Source organism: Neoarius graeffei, chromosome 11 (assembly GCF_027579695.1).
Source record: "Neoarius graeffei isolate fNeoGra1 chromosome 11, fNeoGra1.pri, whole genome shotgun sequence".
Lineage (NCBI taxonomy): Eukaryota > Metazoa > Chordata > Actinopteri > Siluriformes > Ariidae > Neoarius > Neoarius graeffei.
In genome coordinates this window covers 30,514,296-30,540,501 of record NC_083579.1, presented here as the reverse complement: position 1 = coordinate 30,540,501, position 26,206 = coordinate 30,514,296, and positions in this window count along the sequence as shown.

Here is a 26,206-nt window from a genome sequence, read left to right as displayed (position 1 = left end):
AAAGAAGCTGTAACAGTGTGTGAATCACACAACACACAAGATGATTTAAGTGAAAAGTCATGAAGGTCAATGAGGGTTATGAGGTTAGTGTTTGTACTATTTATTACATCTTGTACAAAGTCAATATGGAAAAAAAGTGCAAGTTAAAAATGACACACACTCCTCTGCTCCATCCAGTCCTCCAGTCCTTGTGAATGAGTGCAGGATTAATCTCCTCAGCATTTCATCAGCTCGTGATCGTGGCGATTTGCAGTCATTAAGTAGTGGACATGGATTAGCTGCGTTAAGTCATGATGTAGAGAGTGGCTCAGAAAGCTGCCGAGAGTGATGCCATGAATGAACACGGCGCTAATTAGATCCGTCTATCTGCACACATCCATCTTCTCCCACACAACTCGCTCTGGCCTAATTCTAAATAAAATGCTCTTTATTATACTATCATTCAAATTATTGCCAATGAAATAATGATCCCATCCCAGCAGTGCAAACTTAATTAATTTTTTTTTTTGCCACTTATCGTTTTTTAATTGTGCTTCTCAGAGAGAATCAGAAGATGTACTGCAGGGTCTTACTGTGGCGTATATCATATGGTATATTTGTTATGAAACATAACAGAAAAAAAAGTTGCATCCATGCTGTGAGGACTGCATATGGATAAAACGCTAGGATCTGTTGCTGTCCATCAGGATTGACACACTGAAATAAAACTCTCGCGGACGTCTGACGGACTCGAACGGAAAACAGAGACGAATTCGGCCGTATGTTCTTGAAGGTTCTTGGACAAACATACTGTATGTGTCACACGTGTCTGAAGACGCTTTTAGCAGAACAGAAACGGAATCACTCATCCACACGGAGCTGGAAATCTCCAGATGTCGGATGACACTCAAATGCCGTAAACACACATTGCTTTAGTGAAAGTCCTGTCAGAAGACCAAACGGCCAAAATGACAAATATAGACATTTTATTTTTGTTCTTGGTTTCAATTAAGGCTGGCTATATGCATTTTGTTGCTCAAGTTGCTAATTTCCATAATATATATATTTATATATTTATTCAAAGTCATTCAAAAGATGTTCTTAACTTTTTTTTTTTTCTTGATCAAACTATGTGTAAGATGTGTGTCATTTTATGGACTATTATTTGTTTTTTACTATCTTCATTTTTTTTTAAATGAATTAAAATACAAAAATGAATAATGGAAGTGTTCTTAAAGTGATAATGCATGTAACAGCACTCTTAGGTTTAAGTTAAACAGACTAACAAATAAAATAACCAGCTAACAAACAAACAAAGAAATAAAATCAATAACGTATTTGATATATATAAAACAGTCAGAGTATTACTTTTAGACAAGGCAGTGGATTTTTTTTTTTTGCTGAACGGTTTCTTGGTAACAAGAACAGGCTGAGGTTGTTGTTGTTGTTTGTATTATTAACATATTAACAAGGCAGTAAATAGAGCCCAGTTACTGAACGACTATTTATATAAATGTGCAAGTAGTGAACGCAAATGCGCAAATCCAAAAATCAGAAACAGACAATCCATCATTAAAACAATAACAGATACAGGTTTGAAAAGCTGATGGAACAGGAACAAGAAATAAACGTACACGTACAGTGAACGAGACTTTGCTGCAAGACGAAGATACAGATGGGATGAAAACGATAAACTAAATCAAAGTGCAACACAGTACAGCTGAACACATTAGGATAACAAGCCAATGAGAACACAGGGGCGGAGACAGGACTATAACCAAAATACAAGCACATGAAATGAACACGAGGGAGAGAGAGAGCTTATTTTGCAGATGTTCCACAACATTAAATGCAGCTATAACTGGATACAAAGTTCAGTGTATCCTTCATTCATAAATTAAAGAATAGTAACAGTTAACAGACTGCTGTGGCGTAAGAGGAATAAAACATTTCAGGATGTGTTGTTTCAGGAAAATAATCAACTTTGTGGTTGCAACAGTAACACCGTGTCACATCGGGCCACATCACACTGATCATTTTACTGTCCAGTTATAACAAAACTGAAATTAAGGGGTTTGGATGAGGTTTTGGGGGCGGGGTTAATGGTTCTGACTTTCTGAAAGTGTTCCACTTCAAACCTTTTTCAGTAGAAAACCCTACAGAGAGAGCCGTCGACTTTTTCTTTTTAAACCTATCAAACGGGTTTTGTGATTGAACCTTAAATGGTGTTTAATTGAGCCTATAATACACTACATAGTGAACATAGAGTAGATAGTAAACAAGAATTAAGGATATGCCAAAATAAATATTCATATAAATATAAAATCTAGCAAAAATCAGTCCTAATTCAAACATGTAGATCAGATGAAAATATTTCTGGCCTCTCTTGGCCTCAAACGTCGTCTTAAATCTATTTTTTATCTTTATACAAATTAATTAGTCTTTGTGCAAAGTCGATCCTATTTTTCTCACAAATATGACTCCGTAAAATATGTGGTTGTTGAAGGAGGATGGTGAAACAAACGCTGCTGAGCCTCATCTTGTCTGATCACCTCAAAAGAACAGTCTGAATATCCGACGCATAAAAGACGAATAAAAGAGTGAGAATATCAATAATTCATTTTACTGAATGGCAGGTTAAGTGAAGCAGCGATAATGCCCTGACAGTAATGATAACTTTAATTTCCTTTTCTGTTGCTGATATTTGTGTCAAGAAATTAAATTTCATAAGCTCCTAAGGCCTCGTAATTATGATAGCATTTCAAGAATAGCGGATTTTTAAAAAAATAAATAAAAAATTACTTTCTCCTCCCCAAGCTTTTGATCAAAAGAGCCTCAATCCCCCGGCATTGATAAGCATATTAAGGTGGATTGCGTAAAGTATACCTGGCTGATTCGGGTACAAAAATACTGATTAGATATTATAGGAATGATTATTTAAAGAGAGAGAGAGAGAGAGAGAGAGAATTAATTGTATTTTATTATATTGATGTTAAATTCTTGAATCTGATTGGTGTATAACATAACACTGGTTGATTGGTCTATATTAAGGTGATCGTTCTAAAAGATTAGCGCTTCTCTTGTAACAGTGCAGACATTGAGACTTATGTAGCTCATTATGATGAGCTACATTATCTACAACTAATAATAAACTAAATCACAATGTATATTTAAATAATATTGCCTGGTATTGAGCGGCATATCAGATATATTCCCTTCAGCTAGCATGATATTGAACAAGTCAAAGACCATTATTATTATTATTATTATTATTATTATTATTATTATTACTATTATTATACATACATGTTCCTTTTGGGTGTTGATCGCGTCTTTCTCTTTCAAAATTCTCTCAAAATCTTTTGTTTTTAACGAAACAAACCTGGCAGCCATATTTATTTACAAATTGTCCCAGTTGCTCACTAGTGCAGAAGTTTTACGTCTCCAATGTGTGACATCCTGTTGTCTTGACAACCATGCAACATCGTAAACCATATTTAACACTCATTCTCTATTGGGTAGAGTGATGTAATATATGTCGGACAAATGATATGCGAACAATATTGCATGCTAGCAAATCAAATGAATGAAACCTGATAGAAGGGACTAGAACACGTGCTTTTATTCCAACGAAAAAGTGGCCTGTATGGATCCTAATCCTTGATATGGAAGGAGTCTCCAGTGTCAGCACTTAAAAGGTTTTCCCCTATGGGAAAGTCTGTACTGATAGAGGACTTTATACTTTTTTTTAACATGACAAGCTGCATTTTTTGTCTTTTTTACCTTTAACAGAAAGAAAGGGGGCGGGGAAACATAATATAAATGACAGCAGGAAATGCAGTAACTTGTTCCATGGATATACCACAGCATTAAATGAATTAAAAAATAAATAAATAAAAGGAAAAAAATATTCTGTGCTATAAGACTAATAAAACGCTTCAGGACGTGGAAAAGAATCAACCCTAAGTAGAAGCAGTAACTCCTCTTCATTCATTTCCGTAGAACAGCACGCTCCGTTGTGTTTTATTCCTTATTTATACGTAGCTTAGATTTGGCTAGTTGGCAATAAGCCCAGTGCTTTAACCACTGAGCTAGCACTAGCTGTATGAATGAATGAAGTAGGAAATAAATCAACACCTTCTGACCAATCAGAATCTAGAATTCAATTTAATATACTATTATGGCATATTAAAGTGTTACACACATTGTACTAATCATTAATTAGTTAGCAGTACCATAATCACTGTAGTATTACAGTTACATACAAACACTAAAAGTGTTGCCATTTTCTTTCCTTCTTAACATCTTAAATAGTAAAAAAAGAAAAAAAAAAGAACAACAATACTTCCTTGAGTCGTGACTCATGAATTGACCAGAGTCATTATTGTAGTCATGCTCTTCCTGGTGGATAATGAAGTAAAATCAGGCAGGACTGAGCAGAGTAGCCAGATGCATCCAGAACATGAGGTCAAGAAGGCCTGAAAAAAAAAAAAAGAAAGAAAGGAAATGTCACAACCAGTGGTGAAGACCTCTTGTTCTTTTATGTAGCTTATTGCTCTTTCTTTCTCACAGCACCCATTTTGCACTTTAATAATATTACAGCGAGAGACGATGAATTAGCACTGTCTAAATATACATGTGCTATATGCAGCCTTTAACAAGGTGCTATAAACCCTAATCGCAGATTCATCAACACATGCAATAGGTTGCTGATGGTTTGGGCTTCTATGTGAAGATGACCTTCTCTTTACTCCTTTTCATGCTCTGCTCTGTCTCTAGCTTGAGGCCAAATTACTTTCTGATACATAAAGGGACAAACGTCACAATAAAATTAAAAAAGACAAAAAAACCCATGCTTTAATTAGTTTGTGCAAAAGAGGTAATGAACTCTCATGACCTTGATGAGAGATGCAGCAAGACAGTGACTTTCCTTTGGGGAAAAAAAAAAAAAACTCCTTGATTCTGACACCTAGGACAAATTCTGGAAGACTCATTTTAAATGAAGAGTTTGGCACAAGTCGAGGAGGCAGGAGGTGTAAATAGAGGTGACTGGATGGAGGTGTAAAACGGCAAAGCCACAAAACCATGATCATTAGTGTGTTAAAGTGATTATCACTGACCGCTATATGCATCTGAATCACAATGTTTTGCTTCTCGAGCACACATGGTACGTTTCTCATGGCTAAACTGTGCTGCAATCTGGTACCCACAATAAATACCCACTATAAACTCTAATCGCAGATTCATCAACACATGCAATAGGTTGCTGATGTTTTGGGCTTCTGTGTGAAGATGACCTTCTCTTTACTCCTTTTCATGCTCTGCTCTGTCTCTAGCTTGAGGCCAAATTACTTTCTGATACATAAAGCATCCATAAATATTGGCACCCTTTGTAAAAATGAAACTTTTTACAACTTTTATAGAACTTTTATACTTCCAAAATGAATGCTGGAAGTATAAAAGTTCTGAGCTGTGTCTGAAATCCCTCACTCATTTACTACTCCCTACTCACTAGCTAGGGAATGCTATATAGATAAGTATATAGTAAGCTCATTAGTAAAATGAAAAAAACAAAACAAAAACACTTTCGGACACTAGTCCGTCATGCTGTTATTTACGTCATTACTGTCGCACAATTAAAACATGCCAGATCAGTCGGCTGGTGGATTTTCAAAATAATAAATACATGCATGTATTTTTTGTGATAAATACATATTATACTGAGCGTATTTCCCACATTAATAAATACAAAGTACCTGTATCTTTCATTTTTTTTTAAATCAAGGCTGAATATTTTCTTCTTTGCCGCTGCCTTTTATTAAGTCAAATTTGAGGTTTTTGATTTGATTTCTTTCAGTGCGACCGCAATGCATGATGAGATATTTACTTGGTTAGTGACCATCGGTTGTACACTACTTTTCACGGTGCATTGTGGGATGCTATGAGTCCACTATATAGGGTGTAATAATTTTCACTATGCATTCGGACAGCACTACAAAATGGCGAACTCACTATATAATCCACTATACTGTATAGTGAGCAGTGAGTGATTTTGGACACAGCGCTGGAGTTCTGAATCAATCTGGACTGTCAATGAGTTAACAGAAGGCATGAGTCATAAATTACAATTAATCTAAAGGTAGAGCGTCAGACAGAAACATGGTGGTGTAGGTTTTCAACATGGTTCAAATTCGGGGGACTCGGATGGCCATTTTGTGTTCCTGCAATGGTTTCTGTGTTGATTTGTGGCAAGTATTTTGTTGAAAGGTTATGTGGTCAAATATTAACCTCCTGACAGATGCAACCAAGTTTTGAACTAAAATATCCTGATATGAAGGAGAATTCATGAACAATTTTGAAAAAAATAATGTAACTTTTTTTGTTTTCCTTTTAAATACTCCACAGCAGTGCCACTGGTTTTGCAACATCAGGAAAATACTATTATATTGGAAAAAAGCTATCATATAAGAGAGAGTGTGTATATATTATACACACAAATGCTTGATATAGTTGATAAGGGATTTGTTTTTCTCTGAATAAATTCATTTCAATTAATGCTTAGATTTTTCTCATTTTTTCAGTGTGAGATGAAGCGACTTTACCAGAAGGTGGATTTTTTTGTCCGCCCCCCCATGGCACTGATATGTACATTATATAATTTTTAGATTATCATCGTTATTATGATATATTGGTGTTGTTTTTGAATTAGAAAGTTCATGAATCATTGTTTCCAGTAGTACTTTGAGTCCTCCCACAGGGTGCCAATAATTCTAGGGAGGGCTGTGCACCAATTTCTCATGATTAAACACTTTGTTGCTGTTCCAAAGCCGTTTTTTTTTTGGTGACAGACCCCTTCTCTTTCCAGCCACTTTGCTATCTAACTGATACCCACACAGTTGCCACTTGGTGCCTTTCTGCACTGCTCATCAAATTCATTTAAGCCCTGCAACCATCAGCAATACTTTTAACAAAGCCACACCTGCTGAAACCACCATGAGGACGTTAACCACCAAGCACCAGAGATATACGGCTGGAGCAGAGGTTGAAAGCCGAGAGGGCCTCAGCCACAGAGAGATAAGAAGTGGTGGAAAAACAAACAGTTATGTAACACTACCTGAAATTATGGCAATGAAAAGGTTGTCAGTTTTCACAGAAGAGAAAGGAAGCCATATTGATTGTAAAAACCAGTGAGAGAGAACAGAAATTCAGCTGAGGTAGGAGAAAAACAAAGCAAGAATCACAGAACTATATAACTATATATGTGTTCACTATAGAACACGAGTCGAGTCGCAGATTAAATCAAATCAAATAAAAAGTAGAGGATTTACAAATACATCTTTCTCAATACATTGTTTTTGTGCTGTTTTAAACTGAATTCATAATACGTTTCATATAAAATTCTTTCTTTCTTTTTTCTTTTTTATAAGCCAAATACAGTGGAGGGGTTTTTAATATTCTGCATTTCTGCATAAATCATTTTTCCACATAAAAACAGATCTTTAAAAAAAAGAAAGTATGAAATTGATATGGTGAATTTCTACGTAATTAAACATTAAGTTAACCTTTATAACTTAAAGCTAGACTGCCTTTCAGATTTTTCAAGTTTAGGTCATAAAAAGAATTTTCCCTGACACCTAAATATTTTTGTTGAATGGACCAAAAGCAACTGAATTTGAATCACAGACTTCCAATTTTATAAATTTTCTTAAAATAGAAAAATTAATGAATTTATTGTCACATGGCCCTAAATTCTCTGCTATTTTTTCCTGCTTCGCCATGACCCAATTCAAGATGCTACATCATGCATGACATGGTGGGCTTTCTCTGTTCGTGCAAGGCATTGTGGGATACAAATTTGAAACAGGAGAGAAAAATGGAGGCTGTGAGTGTGCGAATGAAACGTGAAAGACCGACTACAGTAACGGAAAGCGAGAAGAAAAGATGTTATGTTGCAAAGGAAAGGAAACGCAGGACCAAACTAATAAATATCGGCGCTCAGCGAGCACCTCGGTGTGATCAGTGGTTCGTTTAGCGACAGAATGATGGAACTGTCAGTGCACGGTCAAGGTAAACCTGTAGATGGCAGTAATGCAACACTGTGGATGCCAGCTGCCCTAAAACCCAAAAGAAGAAGAAGGTAAACCTGCGCATGTGCACACGGACTTCCTCTGGCTGCTTGACTGCGCAACGCGAGCGATTTCATGCACATTATTTCCTCAGGAATTCCCTCAAATTAAATAACTTCCCAGCCACAGAATGGCCTGGATTTTTCTTAGATATTACAGAAATAAACATATATCACAATGACCAAATTTCAGAGCGAAATAAATTTCATAGATTTTATGAAACCAAAAGGCCATCTAGCTTTAAATGGATCAATTACATTACAGGTATTTAGCAGACTCTCTTACCCACAGTAACCTGGGGCACTGTGCCTTGCTCAAGGGCACTTCAGCCCTTCCTGCTGATTTTGGGAATCAAACCAGCAACCTTCTGGTCCTAAAGCTGCATCTCTAACCATTAGGCCATGGATACAAAGTATGATGTCATTCTTTCATTAATAACACTTTGTAAATCAGCAAATTGCTGTAGTGTAAGAGGAATAAAACACTCCACGACATGCTTTTTGAAGGAAAATATTCTTACTCTGAGGTGGGAACAGTATCTCTGCTTCATCACACTACACTATCCAGTTGTTGATTATTTTCCTATAACAGCATGCTGAAACCCAAGTATTTCATTCCTTACTTAGAACCTTTAGAAGTGAGAACACTCAGAATATTGTTTAAATATGTGCCCTACTTTGTGCTAATGCTCCGTTTGGCAGCATGTGGATAACGTTCATGGTTTCATTGTAGCTTGAGGTGTCCTGAGCCAACACCACCATCAATGTTTCATCTCCACATCCTCTGAACACTGTTTCTATTCCATTATTCACAGTTTTGGCCGGTGGATAAAGCAGAGAGAAGCATCCATTTATGAATGTGTATGATTTATAGAACCCATGATGTTCTCACCTCAGTGCTGTAAAGTTCACTGCCAGAGTCAGACATGGAGAAGAGGAGGAGGGCTACCATGGGAGGAACATTTATAAAAAGTCACGTGATGTAAAGTTGTTCTGGAATGTCTGATCTGAGCAGGCTGCAGAGTTTTCTTTGTGTGTGTGTGTGTGTGTGTGTGTTAAAATCTTGGCTGTAATGTGGTATATGATTTAAAACCCTGACAGATTTTTAAAAGGTTGAGCTTCACACTTGTGGTCTCTCTAGTGCATTCGATTGCAGGGAGGAAGATAATCGACTCTGAATCAATGATTCGACTCTGAATCAAATGTGCCATGTCCTAAATAGTAACCTCCTGACAGAGGTAACCAGGTTCTACAGAGGTTACAATTGTAAATGGATAAAGTGTTTGGATGGCAATTCTTTTGCATTTGTTTTAAACATTAAAACACAAACAAACAAATAAAAATTCAGGAAGCAACCACAGTATACTTTAGTAAACATTATAAAAAAGTCAGTGAAAATATCTTAAATTTAGTCAAAGTTTTTACCTGTTTAAGAATATCCTTTTAGAAGATTACAGGAAACCAAACATAAGATTATTAAACCTATTTCTAGGTTGTTGGTTTTTTTTTTTTAAAACTAATTTTAAACTTCAAATAGTCTTGTTCATTGTTTATTGGCAGATTTAAGCTTTTATTAAAAATGCTAGAAAGAAGCAAAATAGCCTGCCAATACAATAAGAAAATGTAAAGCTTAAAACAAGTAATGTCTCAAAATACATTTCATTTTATTATATTTGGTTTATTAGGATCTTATAATAGGGAATAGTAGCTCAAATTGACTATATTCAAGATATTGGATGCCTAGAAAATTCTATTTCTCTTGTAACTTTGTGTACCTTTTAGTACATCTTTAACAGTTATTCCACAAAATTGAGTCGTTCATGAGCTGATAGCCGACGAGGGAAGTAGCACTGAGTCGGCTATAAGCCATGTACGATGAGATTGAGTGGAATAACTTTTATTATATCCACATTCACTGGATTTAAAGAAACAGAGCATTTTTATTTTTATTTTTTGCAAATTCGAGAAATAAAAACTTTGTACAAAATGTCTGACAAAATAATTTCTGCTTAGAATGTAAACAAACTGGCGAAATGACAGTTGCAACTTGTGAAAAATGCGATAATAATAATTCTTGAAAAATAAAAAAGATACAGTCTTACAATTAAATACTTTTATTCTGTATTTTGTTGCTTTTTTTTGTATTTTTGGGGTTTTGTTTTTGAGTAGAGTTTTTATTTTGTCCTCGGTTGGTTCAGTAACACTCTCCGCCATTTTGTTTTTCTTCTTTTGTTTTTTTTTTTGGTGGTAGGCAAACCATCTGAAAGGTGCATTACCACCACCGACTGGGCTGGAGTGTAGAACTGGCGATACTGGGGAAACAAACAAATAAAAACTATCTTCTTTTAGCTATTTCTGTTTCTTTGAAATACTTGACAAAGCGATATATCTGACTTGATGTGCTCCACCATTTTGTTTTTCTCTACTCATGATACAGTATATGAGCTGATAGCCTAGTAGTAGAGTAGCCAATGAGGGCATGTGATTGCTCATATCCAGTGAATGTGGATAGAATAAATACACTGTAAACAATTGCTGTAAAACTTATAGTATAGCACCGTATTATTTTACAGTAAGATACTGTGTGATGCTTATACAGTAAATAACTGTAGGTGGCTATGTTTATACAGTACAGTGTACTGCTACCGTAACGCGCAAAGGTTTCTGGGAATTTTTTGGCGCTAAGCACGAAGCGAGCGGACGGATGCTGATGCAACCCACTCACCCACTGCTGTGAATCTGGTAAGGGAGCAGGAAGCAAGCTCTTTTGCAAGTTGCCTCTAAATATAATAAGCTTTACTGGATGTTGAACTCATACTGATTTGTTTTTATGACTGGTATTTTTCAACGTGTGCATAAGTCGGCAACATCTGTATCAATTCTACAAGTATACGGACACAATCTAATGCTGGTTTTTAGGCCTAAACATTAGCCTCAGGGCGGCACGGTGGTGTAGTGGTTATCGCTGTCGCCTCACAGCAAGAAGGTCCGGGTTCGAGCCCCGTGGCCAGCAAGGCCCTTTCTGTGTGGAGTTTGCATGTTTTCCTCGGGTGCTCTGGTTTCCCCCACAGTCCAAAGACATGTAGGTTAGGTTAACTGGTGACTCTAAATTGACCGTAGGTGTGAATGGTTGTCTGTGTCTACACTGTTAAAAATTTACAGTAACATACTGTTCCACAATTTACAGTAGGGTTTTTTGTTACTGTACATTTTATAGTAAAATAATGGCAACTCTGCTGCCAGTAATTTACTGTAAAATTTACAGTAAATTTTTAAGTGTATGTATATACATAGCAACCTTTGCCATATGCACATAGAAATCACACACACACACACACACACACACACACACACACACACACACACACACACACACAAACCCTGCAGCCCAAAAACACAGCATGTTTGATTCATGTCCTCCATTTGAGTCGATTCAGAGTCAAGTGAGACCACATCGCTCAGAGGCTCTGAGACCTGAGTGTGATCGCTGTGTTCTCACCAGCTGAAAGAACCACACTAACAGGGAGAAGAACAGTCTTCGGTTCCCTTCAGACTAAATGCCAGACCGTACTTGTTTTCCTACTGATTGCATTTCAGATATGAAGTAAAATGAATGAATAAAAATTCTGGGCTTTGTGAAAACAAAATGAAGGGATTGTGGACGTATGTCCAAAAGTCATCCCTTTTTTCCTTTCAAGATGAAAAGTCTATCACAAAACACCTTGCATAAAACACACACGTCCCTGTTTTACATCTAGCGAGCATCTGTCTCACTCACTCAGCCATATCAAACACGATTATGTTTGTGAAAGTGATCTGTCTGCTTGTCTTCCATTCGTCCTCGCCGTGACAAGTCCGTGTGCATGCGTGTGACCTCTACAGAGATGCAAATAGCTGTGTTTGTGTGTGTGTGTGTGTGTGTTGGATCACACCTGGAGTACTTCAGTTCATCTCGTTCTCTCTCAGAAAGATCTCCCAGGATGCAATTCCCGGCTTCTCACAATGACATGGTACATATAACAAGCTGGCCTGAATATCCTTAAGAATGAGAGAAAAATATATATGCAAGCAAGACAGTCTAATGGCTCTTCTGCTGGTTCTTGTCTCAAACACAGGGGAGGGATAAAAAATGAGGGGTCAGTGTATGGATGACAGGACAGCGAGAGCGAAGGAGGGGTGAAAGTTGCACAGGAAAAATCGAGAAATTCCTCTTTGGAAGAGAATGACTGCCATCCAATTAGAGGAACGGACGTTTTTTTGATTAATTCACCCAAACCGAAAGGTGACACATCGACGTCCAGGATGTGGACCCCCAGCTAGCTGTACGCCATCCAGTAAAGGAAACATCATCATGTGGGAAAAAACGAGGCCTTTAAGATGCATGAGGTGGAGCCTTTTTTTTTTTGCTTAGAGGATTGCTTTTTATCGCTGGCTCATCAACCTGATCTCACAAAGGATTGTGGACGATCTCATTGGACCACATTAACTGCGGTGGCAAGGAATGCTACGTAAGGAAACCTCCAACTAGATCTGCTTCTCAAATAATTGAATTCATCTATGATCAGAAATCAGGATGTAATAATCCAGAAATTAGGCATGTTGCATTTTGGGTTATGGAGCAACCTTTTAAATAGAGTTGTCTGTAAGTGTTAAAAATGTCACTGATTTTCTTCAAACATGGATAAAATCACATGCAAATTACTGTCCCAAGTATGTTTATGGCACGATGGTAGGAGATTATCTCATCTCATCTCATTATCTCTAGCCGCTTTATCCTTCTACAGGGTCGCAGGCAAGCGAAAGGCGGAAAAGCGAAACTACGGGCGAAAGGCAGGGTACACCCTGGACAAGTCGCCAGGTCATCGCAGGGCTGACACATAGACACAGACAACCATTCACACCTACGGTCAATTTAGAGTCACCAGTTAACCTAACCTGCATGTCTTTGGACTGTGGGGGAAACCGGAGCACCCGGAGGAAACCCATACGGACACGGGGAGAACATGCAAACTCCACAGAGAAAGTCCCTCGCCGGCCACGGGGCTCGAACCCGGACCTTCTTGCTGTGAGGCGACAGCGCTAATCACTACACCACCGTGCCGCCAATGTAGAAGTCATAAAACAGAAATCTATAACAAAGTTCGTATGGAAAATACGAATAAAATGTGCTATTATAAAAATGGGCGGCACGGTGGTGTAGTGGTTAGCGCTGTCACCTCACAGCAAGAAGGTCCGGGTTCGAGCCCCGTGGCCGGCAAGGGCCTTTCTGTGCGGAGTTTGCATGTTCTCCCCGTGTCCGCGTGGGTTTCCTCCGGGTGCTCCGGTTTCCCCCACAGTCCAAAGACATGCAGGTTAGGTTAACTGGTGACTCTAAATTGACCGTAGGTGTGAATGTGAGTGTGAATGGTTGTCTGTGTCTATGTGTCAGCCCTGTGATGACCTGGCGACTTGTCCAGGGTGTACCCCGCCTTTCGCCCGTAGTCAGCTGGGATAGGCTCCAGCTTGCCTGCGACCCTGTAGAACAGGATAAAGCAGCTAGAGATAATGAGATGAGATGAGATTATAAAAATGTTTTCGATGGTTAAAAAAAAGACCCAATTTGATTTTTTTTTTTTACTTAGAATGACGGAATCGTATCCAAGGAAAATAATATAAGAATATTGAATTGAAGTTTTTTTTATGAAATGAAATGAGATTTTTAGATTCTATTGTCTCTGATTTAATGAAAATGAAATTAATTGTCATTGTGAAGGTCTGCGTCATGCTGTCGTCGTTCGCTCTCTTCCAGCCCACAGAAGTGAGATGATTGTCACCATTGGAGCATAAAGCAAATTTTTTTCTTTGTGTGATTTATTTGCCTATTTTCACTCAGTGAGGTTCTACCCATCTGGGGTGTTCTTCACAAACTGGTGGACAGATAAAGGACCACTGCTTCACTTCGTTCCCTTTCCTTCCTCCACCTTTCTCTCCATGATTGAAACCAGGCTTGATGCAGAACCAGAGCGAGCGAGCAAGCAGGTCATCATGTAGAAAAGACAAGGCGCAGACGTGAATAGCTGATAAGTTACCAGTCTCTTTCTCAAATTGTTTCTCAGGTCTTCGTTACCTTTGCAGTCGAATCAGAGCAGCAGAAAATCAAGGAGCGCTCGCAGAAAAAGAAAGAAAGACAGTGCTGACAGTGATTGATGTTTGAGCTCTTTCCCTGATTCGCTGATTAAACCCATCAATCTATATGCAGAAGAGGTGTCCGATGCAAATAGAGCCAATCAGATGGGACAAAACGGTTTTGTCAGAACGTTATGGAAATAAGAGCTGCCAGTAAAGCTGCCGTCGGTCCAGGGTTTCTTTTCCAATTGTGGAAAATGCTAGAGGTACGATGTCCCAAATTAAAGACATTACATGCTTCTGTTCTTGCTCCCGGCTCGGTGCGTACACAAACCAAATTGCTTCGCTGTTTTGTTTTTTTTTCCCCATAGTGGTCAATGAACAGTGATGCATATGCATGAATGGCCACGGGTTTGTGAGAAAGCGTCGATGTCTGTGTTTTCTATAGGCCTGGCTTGAGTTTTCATTTTGTTATTCATCCCATTTTGAAGGAGTCTCCTCATTTGTTAAAAACAACAGCTGAACAAACCTCTGGGAATAATATCCTTTCCCTTGTCGTTTAATAAACAATACTAGGTGTCAATATATGGACCCCCCCCGCCCCCGCCCCATGACATTTTAAAATAAAAAGACTATCAGACTATCAGAAGTACAAATCAAAGTAGAAGTTGGGAGCCTAGTGGAGGAAACACTTCACATTTCTACCTTTAATTTTAATAATAAACATTTTCTCTATTGTTAAATCTAAAAGTGTGACAATACCTGGTACTGCTGTGGAACATCCATCCATTATCTGTAGCCACTTATCCTGTTCTACAAGGTTGCAGACAAGCTGGAGCCCATCCCTCTCCAAGTTTGATCAATGGAGAATTCAGAGTAGCCAGTTAACCTAACTGCATGTCTTTGGACTGTGGAGGAAACTGGAGCAAACCCACACAGACACAGGGAGAACATGCAAACTCATCTCATCTCATCATCTCTAGCCGCTTTATCCTGTTCTACAGGGTCGCATGCAAGCTGGAGCCTATCCCAGCTGACTACGGGTGAAAGGCGGGGTAAACCCTGGACAAGTCGCCAGGTCACCACAGGGCTGACACATAGACACAGACAACCATTCACACTCACATTCACACCTACAGTCAATTTAGAGTCACCAGTTAACCTAACCTGCATGTCTTTGGACTGTGGGGAAAACCGGAGCACCCGGAGGAAACCCACAGGGAGAACATGCAAACTCCGCACAGAAAGGCCCTCGTCGGCTACGGGGCTCCAACCCGGACCTTCTTGCTGTGAGGCAACATCGCTAACCACTACACCACTGTGTCGCCCAACATGCAAACTCCACACAAAATAAACCTTGTGGCTCAAAACCCAGAACCTTCTTGCTGTAAGGTAACAGTGCTAACCACTACACCACCGTGCCGCCTGGAAGCTGGGATGACAAGCAACAATTTTCAATGTGCCGCTGACTTCAGTTTGAAAGGAATGTCAGTGTTTACACAGGAATATATACATGTATTCAGAGTTGGGTTACGCACCTGCTTAAGTCAATTTTCTGAGCTCTTGGTTTTGATTACGCAAATCAACTACACGTACCGTAGTTCAAGCCCAGTTTTTCTTGAGTGAAAAGTGTCTGAGACTAGGCTTTTCAATAGCACCCAGACCACCACCTTTAAACATAAGCATTTGCTTTTAAACCTGGAAAAAAACAAAAAAACAAATCAGGGATAGAAAATACAGACTGGAGATAGTGTCAGGAAACTGCATTTTTTAAATTGATGTCATGTAACATAAAAGCAAGAGACAATTAAAAAATACCAACCAAACAAAAAAAATCCCGAAAAATTAAAAATCGCTTACCCTGTATCTGAAATCGCTCACTCGTTCAGTACTCCTTACTCCCTATATAGGGAATTACTATATAGAGGACCATCTAATGAGCTCATTGGTAAAATGAAAAAAAAAAACACTTTTGGACACTAGTCCGTTGCGTTGGTGTCTACATCATTACTGTCGCACAATTAAAACGTGCCAGATTAGTCGGCTGATGGGTTTTCAAAATAATAAATAGATGCATGTATTTTTGTAATAAATATATATTATACTGAGCACATTTTCCACATTAATCAATGCAAAGTCCCTGCATCTTTCAGGTTTTTTGTTTTAAATCAAGGCTGAATACTTTCTTCTTTGCCGCTGCCTTTTATTAAATCAAATTTGAGACTTTTAATTTGATTTCTTTCAGTGCGACCACAATGCATGATGGGATATATTGCTTTGGTTAGTGACCATCGTTGTACACTACTTTTTGTGATGCATTGTGGGATACTTTGAGTGCAGTATATAGGGTGTAAATAATCCTCACTAAGGTTTGGGACAGCACTACAAAATGGCGTCCCCACAATATAGTGAGTAGGAAGCAATTTGGGACACAGGATTAGTTTAGTTTTGTCTGAGCACCACCTAAATTGATAACCATGTCATCAGTTATTCCTTTGGCTAAATCAGACTCAAGATACACCACCACTCTTGCTAGACCAGTTGGGGTTAAGTGCCCTTGCTCAAGGACACTTCAGCCAGTCCTGCTGGTCTAGGGAATCAAATCAGCAACCTTTTGGTACCAAAGCTGCTTCTCTAACCATTCAGCCATGGCTTCCTTTGATGACAGGATGAAACAAGTGAAAAGATGTCAAGGGTTGAAATAAATCTAATAGGATCAATCTAACTTGAGACACTCCTCTTTTTTTTGGTAAACTCCACCCCCTGTGTGTAAATTGCATCTCAGCTAAATCCATAGTCACATGTAAGATACAAACACCGATGTCTAACACCTTTGGATGAAAATGGGAAGAAAATGGTTTGAGAACATTGCAGGAACATTATTTCTGGAACACTAAACTTGAACCTGTTGAATACTTAAAGAACACTTGACCAATGATCTCTGTTAGCTGGGAACTTTTTTTGTTTTGAATCCAGAACAAATCAGAATTTTTGTCACATCCTGGTTTATTTCCTCTTCATCAATTTCATCACCTGCATTTTAAACCAGCTTCCCTGATATTTTTATTAATTTTTTGTTACATTTTGACCGCTTTGTAGAACAGGTGACTTATACAAAAAGAACAAAAAGAACGGGTGTCACTACAGGCTAGAATCCTGGTAGCAGCTCTAAAGTATCCTCACTCGTGACACTTTGAGAACTGAGCACTTCCTGCAACTCCTTGCTGGACTTCTGGAGACTCTGTGCTCTCTGTACAAAAAAAAGAATGGCATGCTCAGTCTCCCTTTCAGCTAATTCTGATCCAAATCAGTTTAATTAAGTAACAAATTCTGTTGGCATAGTAACAGCCCAGCTAATTTATCATGGGAAATAGTGTGTGAGATGGACAGGTTGCTTGGCAACAGCCAATGGTGATACGGAGATGGGCCAATGACAAATTGTGCAGGATGCAGATGCTGTGATGTGGTGTGGGTGGGGGGTTGACTGGCTCCCACATGGGAGCAGCAGCCGAGAGAGAGAGAGAGAGACAGAAAGAAGCACAATGCAGGCCTCCTGTGCCAAGATCAAACCACAGTCTAATAGCCTCTTCACACAGCCAGGCACAACCACATAAAACCACTTTTCACTTTTTATAATGAACTGAGCGATGGCTTTTACACCGCACGTCAGCCGTACTTATGTTAAGGTTCAACTGGGGTAAAGTGACACTTGGACCAAAACGAAAAAAAAAAAAAAACTCATGCGGTTGGTTTGACTGCAATTGTGGAGTCGAGACAACACAAATATTGATCGGAGGTAATCGACAGTTTTATCCGCGAGGCCCGCTAAGCACTCGGCTGATGCAAAATCACAGAGTTTGTTTTGTTTCATGGTACTTGAAACCACATCTTTGATCTTCCTTTTTTTAATTATTATTATTGATATTTGTGTCCTCTGGAAAAGATCAGGTAAGAATCAGACAACACAAACCTCCAGCCATGTGGGTAATTTGTGTGTAACAGGGGTGGCACGGTGGTGTAGTGGTTAGAACTGTTGCCTCACAGCAAAAAGGTTCTGGGTTCGAGCCCAGTGGCTGACAGGGGCCTTTCTATGTGGAGTTTGCATGTGGTCTGTGTGGGCTTCCTCCGGGTGCTCTGGTTTCCCCCGCAGTCCAAAGACATGCAGGTTAGGTTAATTGGTGGCTCTAAACTGACTGTAAGTGTGAATGGTTGTTTGTCTCCGTGTGTCAGCCCTGCAATGACCTGGCAATTTGTCCAGGGTGTACCCCGCCTCTCGCCCATAGTCAGCTGGGATAAGCTCCAGCTTGCCCACAACCCTGCACAGGATAAGCAGTTACGGATAATGGATGTGTGTAACAGTAATGCTTGACTCAAGATTACTCATACACTAATTGGAAAGGGTCACAGCAACATCATTTTTTATGATCACAGGTTCATACGAGGCGGCACGGTGGTGTAGTGGTTAGCGCTGTTGCCTCACAGCAAGAAGGTCCGGGTTCGCGGCCGGCGAGGGCCTTTCTGTGCAGAGTTTGCATGTTCTCCCCGTGTCCGCGTGGGTTTCCTCCAGGTGCTCCGGTTTTCCCCACAGTCCAAAGACATGCAGGTTAGGTTAACTGGTGACTCTAAATTGACCTTAGGTGTGAATGTGAGTGTGAATGGTTGTCTGTGTCTATGTGTCAGCCCTGTGATGACCTGGCGACTTGTCCAGGGTGTACCCCACCTTTCGCCTGTAGTCAGCTGGGATAGGCTCCAGCTTGCCTGCGACCCTGTAGAACAGGATAAAGCGGCTAGAGATAATGAGATGAGATGAGGTTCATATGATTTTTATTCAGAATATTTAGTAAATCTAAATATGAGACCATAAAAAATAAAAATCTTGATCCATTTACTATGAGACAGGAATGTACTGAATCAGCCAAAGGAAATAAAATGTTATTATTATTAATTTGGGAAAATATTGCATGCTGATTTTATATATATATATATATATATATATATATATATATATATATATATATATATATATATGCACACACAGTCTAGTGAATATCGTGAAAAAGTTTAATATTTTCCATCAGTTATTTAAGAAAGTGAAATTATGGCCTACAGTGCAAAAAACCCTCAATATATTAGAATATTTCATTTCAAGTCTGGGTAAAACAGTATAAATACTCTGTGTCCACTGGTCTAGTTCAGTACACACAACCACAATCATGGGGAAGACCGATAACTTCACAGTTGTCCAGAAGATGATCATCAACACCCTCTACAAGAAGGGTAAGCCACAGAAGGTCACTGCTGTAAAGGCTGGCTGGAAAAGGTGCACAAGCAACAGGGATGAGCGCAGCCTTAAGAGGATTGTCAAGAAATGTCAATTCAAGAACTTGGGAGACCTTCACACAGAGGGGACTGAGGCTGGTGTAAGTGAATCAAGAGCCACCACACACAGACGTCTTCAGGAAAGGGGCTACAGCTGTCACATTCCTAATATCAAGCCACTCCTGTACCAGAAACAATGTCAGAAGTGTCTTAGTAAAAGAACTGGGCTGTTGCTCAGTGGTCCAAAGTCCTCTTTTCAGATGAAAGTAAATTTTGCATTTTATTTGGAAATCAAGGTCCTAGAGTCTGGAGAAAGAGTGGAGAGGCACAGAATCCAAGGTGTTTGAAGTCCAGTGTAAAGTTTCCACAGTCTGTGATGATTTGGGGTGCCATGTCATCTGCTGGTGTTGGTCCACTGTGTTTAATCAAGTCCAAAGCCCACGCAGCTGTCTGCCAGGAGATTTTAGAGGACTTCATGCTTCCATCTGCTGACAAGCTTTATGGAGATGCTGATTTCCTTTTCCAGCAGGACTTAGCATCTGCCCACAATGCCAACATTACTACTAAATGGTTTGCTGACCATGATATTACTGTGCTTGATTGGCCAGCCAACACATCTGACCTGAACCCCAGAGAGAATCTTTGATGTATTGACAAGATGAAGATGAGAAACACCCGACCCAAAAATACAGACAAGCTGAAGGCCACTATCAAAGCAACCTGGGCTTCAATAACACCTCAGCAGTGCCACAGGCTGATCACCTCCATGCCATGCCACACTGATGGAATAATTTGTGGTAAAGGAGCCCCCAAAAAGTATTAAGCATACAAATGAGTATACTTTTCATAAGTTGGACATTTCTGTATTGTAAATCCTTTTTTGATTGATTTTAGGAAATATTCCAAAAAATCTGAGATACTGGATTTCTGATGAGTTTCATGAGCTATAAGCCATAATCATCAACATTAAAACAAAAAAGGCATGAAAGTTTTCACTTTATGTGTAATGAATATAGAATATATGAAAGTTTACTTTTTTAATTAAATTATGAAAAATGAACTTTTTCCTGATATTCTAACTGTTTGAGATGCACTAGTGTATATATTTCATATTTTAGATTCCTGAAAGTCGCCACTGTTTACCTTGATGACAGCTGTGCACACTATCAGCATTAACCAGCTTCATGAGGTTGATGTTCCTCTGCTGCAGAGGATAAGTACATTAGTAACCAGCCTCAGAAATCACCAATTAACATCACCTCAGATTAGAGCTTACATGAATGCTTCACCGAGTTCAAGTAGTAGACACATCTCAACATCAACTGTTCAGAGACTGTGTGAATCAGGCCTTCATAGTCAAATTGCTGCAAAGAAACCATGACCAAGGGAGACCAGTAAGAAGAAGAATAAAACAAGAACAATCTGGGCCAGGAAACACAAGTAAGGGACATTAGACCAGTGGAGATCTGTACTTTGGTCTGATGAGTCCAAATTTGAGATTTTTTTTTTTGTTCCAACCACCATGTCTTTGAGAAGCAGAAAAGAGGAATGGATGATATCTGCATGTGTGGTTCCCACCGTAAAGCAGGAAGGAAGAGGAGGAGGAGGTGTGATGGTGTGGCTCTGCTTTGCTGGTGACACTGTTGGTGATTTATTCAAAACTGAAGGCACACTTAATCAGAATCACTACCACAGCATTCTACAGTGATGTGCCATCCCATCTGGTTTATGCTTAGTGGGGCCATCATTCCTTTTCCAACAGGATAGTGACCCAAAACACACCTCCAGGCTGTGTAAGTGCTATTTAACCAAGAAGGAGAGTGAATGAGTGCTGCATCAGATGACCTGGGATCCACAATCACCTGACCTGAACCCAGTTGAGATGGTTTGGGAAGCATTGGATCACAGAGTGAAAGAAAAGCAGCCAACAAGTGCTCCACATACTGTAAATGGGAATTCCTTCAAGACTGTTGGAAAACCATTCGAAATCTTCAGACTACCTCATGAAGCTAGTTAAGATAATGCCAAGAGTTTGCAGATTGTCATCAAAGCAAAAGGTACCTACTTCAAATAATCTAAAATATAAACATTTTGCTTTGTTTACACTTTTTTGCTTACTACATAATTCCATGCATTATTTGAGCATGTTTTGAGAGTTAGTTTAGTTGGCTTCATTGAAGCAAATAAGCTGATTAACCCAAATCAACATGGATTACGGGCTGGTCATAGCTGTTTGACCCAACTCCTCAAGCACATAGACAATGTCATGAATAACCTTAGCACTAGCTTTAATGTAGATGTTATGTATCTAGACTTTAGTAAAGCCTTTGATAAGGTCGATCACAGAATTCTGTTGAAAAAGCTCCATCACTACAGTATTCGTGGCAAAGCTTGTCACTGGATAGCCTTGTTCCTCTCAGGGCGCAAGCAGCATTTTGTTATTGATGGTGTCAGATCATCAAGTATTGATGTCATAAGTGGTGTGCCCCAAGGGACTGGATTAGGTCCACTTCTTTTTATATTGTACATCAATCACATTTTCAATGTGGTCAAACACAGTATCATCAAAGTCTTCGCTGATGATTCCAAACTCCACAAGCTCATTTGAAGCTTTCGTGACTACATCCTTCTCCAGGAAGATATTGAAGCCATTATGAAGTGGTCCCTAGATAGTAACATGGAACTAAATCCATCCAAGTTCCAACTCCTCCAACAGGGCAGGAATGAAAATATTAAACTTCCTTACATTTTACCATCTGGAGAGGTACTGTCAGATGAGGAGTGTGTTAAAGATCTTGGAGTCTATGTTGATCAAAGTCTCAGCTGGAGAGCTTATATCAGTATTACGGTAGCCGAAGTTGGGCGGCACGGTAGTGTAGAGGTTAGCACTGTTAACTCACAGCAAGAAGCTCCTGGATTTGAGCCCAGCAGCCAATGAGGGCCTTTCTGTGTGGAGTTTGCATGTTCTCCCCATGTCTGTGTGGATTTCCTCTGGGTGCTCTGGTTTCCCCCACAGTCCAAAGACATGCAGTTTAGGCTAATTGGTGGCTCTAAATTGACCGTAGGTGTGAGTGTGAATGGTTGTTTGTGTCTATGTGTCAGCCCTGCAATGACCTGGTGACTTGTCCAGGTTGTACCCTGCCTCTAGCCCATAGTCAGCTGGGATAGGCGCCAGCTTGCCTGCGACTCTGTACAGGATAAACGGCTACAGATAATGGATGGATGGATGGATGGATGGATGGATGGATGGTAGCTGAAACCAGCAAAAAAGCCAGTTGGGTCTTGAGAACCTTCTCATGCCGGGACAAGGACTCAATGATGCTCTTATACAAGTCATATGTAAGGTTCAACATAAAGTATTGCTGTCCACTCTGGTCACTGCATCTTCAATGTGATATCATTAAGATTGAAAGCATACCAAGATGGTTCACAACAAAAATCAATTGTCTTCAAACTACAAACTATTAGAACAGAATTAAGGCTCTCAACCTCTATTCCTTACAAAGGCACTGTGAACAATACACCATTATCTTGATCTAGAAGATCCAGAACAATCTGGTACCCAACTGTATCAATATTGAGTTCAATGAATCTACAGTATTAGCGGAGGAATGACATGTATCAGACCTCTTGGCAATTCACGGTACAGCACTGTCAACACGATGATATTCAACTCTTTTTCATTGGTTACATCAGCTCTCTACAAGGTGGTGCCAGTGTACATCAAGTCAGTCCCTAACCTAACAAGGTTCGAAACAGAACTTGATAAGTGGCAAAGAAGAAGAAGCCTTTATTTGTCACATGCACACTCAAACACAATGAAATTCATCCTCTGCATTTAAACCATCTTAAGCAGTGAACACATGCATGCACACACACAAGTGAGCACACACACACACACACACACACACACACACACACACACACACACACACACACACACAGAGCAGTGGGCGGCCATACTACAGCGCCCAGGGAGCAATTGGGGGTTAGGTACCTTGCTCAAGGGCACTTCAGCCCAAGGCCGCCCCATGTTAACCTAACTGCATGTCTTTGAACTGTGGGGGGAACCGTAGCACCCAGCGGAAACCCACGCAGACACAGGGAGAACTTGCAAACTCCACACAGAAAGGCCCCCTGTCAGCCACTGGGCTTAAACCCAGAACCTTCTTGCTGTGAGGCAACAAAGCTAACCACTACACCACCGTGCCCCCCTCAGATCATTCCCTGACACCCCACCTACACCGGGGTACCTTGGAGTAAATAGGAACTCATTGTTGGAGGGGGTTGGTTGCAAGTGTTAATAGCTGCAACCCTGGGAGTCGATGGTGGAGATGTGATTTACTTGGCCTGAGTGATCAAGCTCGAAGCTGATCCAAGGTATCTATAATAAGGTGTCAGTTTTGATGCCTTCAGCATCGTTCTACAATGTAGAAAATAATACTGTCATCAAGGCAAACAGTGGCTATGTTGTACTAACATATGGAACACATTTGGAATTATGTCATAAACAAAAAAAAAAGCGTTAAATTCACAAAATATGTTTCATATTTAAAATTCTTCAAAGTATCCAGAGTTTCCCTTGATGAGACTTTGCATACTATCAGCATTATCTTCACCAGCTTCATGAGGTAGTCATGAAGACCTGGAATGCTTTTCAATTAACAGGTATGTCTTGTCAAAAGTTAATTAGTGGACTAGTTTCTTGCCTTCTTAATGCACTTGAGATCAAACAGTAAATAGTAAATAATAAACAAACAGTAAATAGCCCTATTCCACAACTGTAATAATCCATATTATGTCAAGAACTGCACAACTAAGTTAAAAGAAATGCCATCCATCATTACTTTAAAACATGAATGGTCTAAATAAACAGACATTGAATTAGAAGGTGTGTCCAAACTTTTGCCTGATCCTGTATATCATCACAAGTGGCAAGAAACAAATCCTTGATAATACTACTGAATGGATTAAAAAAAAAAATTGCACATGTTGCACTTTCTTTCTGCAAAATCAGTTCATTTTTATCTCAGTTTATTCCTGACATCTTTGTGCTAATGGAATTTATTGCAATATATTGATATATCCCATAATATCCCAATGGTATATATTGCAATAGAAGGCCTATTTGGACATTTTACGTTTGCACGCATGTGGAAATGAAAGAGCGTGTTACATACGCACACGCAGTTCTAGTTAACTCCATTACTCACTAGATACATTTGCAAATGTTGCACTTTTTCAACATTTATACAATCTCCATCCCACTTTTATTACTTTAGCATTTTCTAAATAAGCATATTCCACAACAGCAATCAGTCTCCTTAAAATTATACCCCATAGGGAGAATTGCTAAATAATGTGTCTGGGACTGCCTTTATGTCCTGTCTAATTGTTATAGAACCCGATATCTGTCATCCACACATCATATTCAGGGACATCCCAATATTCCACGGCAGAGGAATGATAAAGCTGAGCTGTTTGACCACATTAGTGTTATAGAAAGTGCTGACATGGCACATCATGAAGAAGCTTCACAGTGTTCAATATACCCTGAAAGTATTTAATATTCAAACCAGATGTGTCTCTAAGTGCGTTGTTTAAAACAGATCCAAAGCTTAAGGGCTCAACAAAACACAAGGCCTTTCATCTAGAAGCTTCTGCAGTCTGAACATTACAGCATTGTTCGGAAAGAAAATGCCAGAATTGTTTGGAACAGTTTATATTACTGTTAGCCATGTTGAATTCTCCATTCTCTCATTCTGATTGGTCGAAACGTTTTCTATAACAGCAGCTCCAAATGGCGGCACGGTGGTGTAGTGGTTAGCGCTGTTGCCTCACAGCAAGAAGGTCCGGGTTTGAGCCCCGTGGCCGGCGAAGGCCTTTCTGTGTGGAGTTTGCATGTTCTCCCCGTGTCCGCGTGGGTTTCCTCCGGGTGCTCCGGTTTCCCCCACAGTCCAAAGACATGCAGGTTAGGTTAACTGGTGACTCTAAATTGAGCGTAGGTGTGAATGTGAGTGTGAATGGTTGTCTGTGTCTATGTGTCAGCCCTGTGATGACCTGGCGACTTGTCCAGGGTGTACCCCACCTTTCGCCTATAGTCAGCTGGGATAGGCTCCAGCTTGCCTGCGACCCTGTAGAACAGGATAAAGCGGCTACAGATAATGAGATGAGATGAGCAGCTCCAAATCAGATGTTTTATACTGGATATTAATGAGCTCGCTTCTATAGTAACAATGTACACATTTATACAAATGGGTAACAACAACAATAACAACAAAAGTGTGTATCATTGATGAGGTGGTTTCAGTAATACCAATCTTTTCATCCATCCATTAACTGTAGCCGCTTATCCTGTTCTACAGGGTCGCAGGCAAGCTGGAGCCTATCCCAGCTGACTACGGGCGAGAGGCGGGGTACACCCTGGACAAGTCGCCAGGTCATCACAGGGCTGACACATAGGGACAAACAACCATTCACACTCACATTCACACTCACGGTCAATTTAGAGCCACCAATTATCCTAACCTGCATGTCTTTGGACTGTGGGGGAAACCGGAGCACCCGGAGGAAACCCACGCAGACACGGGGAGAACATGCAAAGTCCATACAGAAAGGCCCTCGCTGGCCGTTGGGCTCAAACCCAGAACCTTCTTGCTGTGAGGTGACAGCGCTAAC